At 30.5% G+C, this 4,105-nt stretch overlaps 1 long non-coding RNA gene across 4 annotated transcripts; it reads right to left on the reverse strand.

The window, feature by feature from the left end:
- Nucleotides 1-483: 483 nt before the first annotated feature.
- Nucleotides 484-3,882, reverse strand: LOC146917181 (uncharacterized). 4 transcript variants are annotated; one of them, XR_015015488.1, is made up of 4 exons: nt 3,296-3,882; nt 2,545-2,649; nt 1,501-2,108; nt 484-838 (listed from the first exon to the last, which is right to left on the reverse strand). It is a non-coding gene; the product is annotated as an uncharacterized LOC146917181 (long non-coding RNA). The 4 variants fall into 4 exon arrangements; XR_015015486.1 differs by having other exon boundaries at nt 484-2,108; nt 2,563-2,649; XR_015015487.1 differs by having other exon boundaries at nt 484-1,576.
- Nucleotides 3,883-4,105: the final 223 nt, after the last annotated feature.

The raw sequence follows: 4,105 nt of genomic DNA on the forward strand, positions 1-4,105 counted from the left end.
ATCTAGAGATTATTTTTTAGAGATTAAACACAAAAATAATTGGATATTAAAAAAATTTGGATTGAGGCAATATAAGCTATTTATGTTTGTTTACTAACATAAAAATAATTTTTTTTACGGTTTGAAGCTCTTACACTTGAGTTCCCTATACTTAGAGAAAAATAGATTTTTGAAAAGCTACTTGGAATAGCTTTTCATTTTGAGGTTAAAAATGTTTTTTTTTAACAAAATAGATTTTTTTAAAATCTGAAACAAACACACAAAAAAAAAAAGTTATTTTTAGTTAAAAAATGTTTTTATTTTTTTTTTTGCAAAAAAAGCCCAAACAAACATGCCCATAGTCATCGATATTATAGTTGTAGTGTATGTTGGTGAATAGAACTAATCTGATTTAAGTTAACGAAAATATACTTTTCATTAGCATTTATAAACTCAAAAAATAATCAAACATGATAACTTTGACAATAGATATTCATTGTAGACATAGCCATCTGTTTAAAGATAAGTTAACATTGTCAAACGCAAAAACAAAAAAAAGAATGCAATGCTTGCATGATAGTTCATAGTCAACGTTGACTAAATTTTAGAAAAATGGCATAAGACTGATGAAAATAAGAATGGTACTACATATTAATTTGATTGCTATGAAAGCAATCACTCTAGTAATGTAATGTAAAGAAGTCCAATGTAGCCCCAACGCAATTGATCCAATCTTTACCATTTTGCTGTGCACTACATAAGCATTTCCAATATCCTCCAAATTTGGTAGTCTTGTTCTCAGGATCAAACTCCAAAAGCATACTCAAAAAATGACCCGAATCATCAATCAAATCTAAATCTTTACAACCGTTGTGGATGATACAGTTAATCCATCATAAGTAAAAGTCTAATTTAGAAAGAAAAAAAGTTCTGGTATAATAGCATGGATAAGTATAAACTAAAACTAACTTATAAGAAACACACTGTACAGGAAAAAAAAAATCAAAGATTATATAGGGAAAAGCATTATTGTTCAAACACCTTCCCGCAACACATATTATTAGTATCACTGGCACACTTGTTTATCAAATATGCATACATATAACATTGATTTAGCAAACACCTAACATGGCTTATTAAGAACATACACGTACGTACATAAGCTAAATGGCTAATATGTGATAACACTTGTAAATAAATTTTGCTACACATTGACTTCAAGCATATGAGAGTCATAACTATAAAAGCTAAAATTATTTTCATAAAAATTGGGGATAAAAGGCTAAGTAAATTCAAAAGCAGCACTAATATTTCTTAATTAAGATATGAAAAAAATAAAACAAAAATCAAAGATTATATAGGGAAAAGGAAAACAAAGGCATATTTTAAACATTCGATCAAAACATCAAGTAGAGGAAAGGATTTAAATAGAGGACCTATTTAAAATGAAAGGTTGATACGTAACTATATTGCAAAGGAGTTAACATATACTCAAGTAGAGAAAAAACAACATAGACATACCATAAGCACTTGGTTCCAAATCGGAATATCAAGATAATGCATTTGAATTTTCAACATAGGCCTCAAGTCTTCAAAACTGCAACATGGCAGTTCAAACAACATTAAAATTCAAACTCTATCACTTATAAGACTTTTACAACTTGTCAAATAGCCTGCAAATGAAGTAAGGCAATCAAATTGTTTTAAATTTATAAGCATGTTAAGCAATTAAAGGTAAAACAAAGATTCATATTAGTTTAGTGATGGGTTGAATCATATTCTTGAACCGGAAAAATGTAAAACAAATAACCAATAAGAAGCATATTAGTGGACTAAATCATAACCTAACCTATACAGAAGCCAAAGGAAATATGTAGTAAATCAATGAGGACAAAAAAGTTAATATATTTATAATTTTCAAGAATTTCCGGCAGACTAATGTGTCATTGAAGCCACAAAATTTCATGCAAGTGTAGTGGTACACCTAACAATATCAATTTTCACTGTCATCAATTGAGCTCCCTCAATTGCACTGTTCTAAGATTCAGACCCTGTGATCGCAAAAGCAAAGTCAGCCCCAATTGTGTTATATACTTGCATTGTTAAGCTTCTCTAGTTGCTCCTATGACCTATAAAAAAAATAGAATATATATTGTTTAGCTTTTTGGTTGCTTGTTTTCTAAATTAACTACTTGCTCATTTCTGGCCACAGTAAAGTCAATTTATAGAAACATGTTGAAAAGAAAAATATGGAGAAATCATATTCAATCTACATTGAAAACAATCGATGAAATTTAAAATTTGGAAGCAGATAGAAATCATATTCAATCATATTGCACTGTTTTTGTTATTTAGCCACTCACTGGTTCCACATAGCAAAATTCACTCCCAAGGCTATATCATAATAGGAAGCAGATTTCTTTAAAAATAAAAGCAATTATAATAATCTACTATAGTCAATTTTGCAAACTCATGCATCAGGACCAATAACTTCAACTAATATAATATAACAGGAACAAATAAGTAGAAAAAACTAAACTAAAAGGTCTAGTGATCAAGTGTCACCTGAGTCGGTCAAATTACCATCAATTTTAAAGATCCAACATCAATATCCAAACACATAGCAAGCTTTCTTAATATCCACACATCCAACTGAGTCCACTCCTATTGCTGCAAGGATGGAAGGAAGTAAATAGATTATATGATTAGCTAAGATTATACATAAAGCTCATATTGACATAAAGATAGCTATTTCAACTACAACCACAATAGTAATCAAATATATATCTTTGATAGGTCATCCACCTTAATAAACTGATTAAGTGCAGCACCTCCATTCTCATTCGGCTGCTGCATCAAGAAGAATTCAGAAAAATCAGTGCAAAAAATTATATGAACTACTTGCCTTCATGCACGTAGGTAAACAAAATGAACATATATGAATAAAATCATCTGATTACAAATAACCAAAAAATCAAATTAAACATATGCCCATACTCTTATTTCAACCCCAAACTGAAAATTCATAAAGTTCAAAATTGAAAATTAGGTCAGACTACCTTTGGATTTATAGTGAGTAAGATAATGATAAAGGTATCCTAGCTTGCCAACCTTGCCAAATCCAAATCTAAAAGATCAATTCATAGCTTTATTCATAACTTCATCAATTTATTTTGAATAAACAAAACCCCACCACTATATCTACCACTTTTCATTCTCAACAACACCATTGTTTACCAAAAAAATAAACCTAGATTTTTTTTTTAATTTAGGAATCAAAAAATTAACATGCAACTTAGTGAGATAGAATGAGTACCTGGAGAAATGGTTTTGATGTGAGATAGATTTTCTGATCTGGATTTGATGTGAGATTCTCTTCTGAATATGTTCGCTCTCAACTCACAGTTCTCGCAATGATTTTCGGTGAGGTGGCCGAAAATGGAGGCGATGAGGATGAAGAAGAGCAGCGGCTGAGAGATGAAAATAACAACGATTGAGAGAGAATGGAAGAGAAGATCAACTATGAAGAGAACATAAAAGAGAAGAGCAGCGATTCTGATTTGATCAAGAAGAAAGTGTTGGGTTGGAATCAAAGATGGTTGCGGCAGAGATGGTTGCGGCGGAGCTTGAGGAAGAGAGAAAGCACGTTGCGCTATATACAGAGAGAGAGAGCGACTTGGAATTAGGGGAAAAAAGAGGCACACGTTGTTTTTGTTGTGATGTTTATCCGTCCAATTTGTTTCCTTGATTTCCTTTTATTAGCGTTTTATGTTTATCCTGTCTGTGATTTCCTTTTTTTTGTTTTCATAATTAACGATTTAGTTAGGGTAAAACAGTCATTATAAACATTAGGGCTTCTGAAAAATTAGGGCAAAAAAGTTTGCTTGGGGCAACTTTTTTATATAGATTTTTTTTGTTTTCATAATTAACGATTTAGTTAGGGTAAAACAGTCATTATAAATATTAGGGCTTCTGAAAAATTAGGGCAAAAAAGTTTGCTTGGGGCAACTTTTTTATATAGATTGATTATTTTTCATCAATATATATTTGATATAAAGTGATTTAGGGTTTAGGGTTTGATTGCCGAAATTGTTTGCGTCTTTAATTGCTACAATTTTTATATTTT

The sequence above is a fragment of the Medicago sativa genome, chromosome 6, assembly GCF_051527215.1.
Source record: "Medicago sativa cultivar Bolivia chromosome 6, Bolivia_mono, whole genome shotgun sequence".
NCBI lineage: Eukaryota > Viridiplantae > Streptophyta > Magnoliopsida > Fabales > Fabaceae > Medicago > Medicago sativa.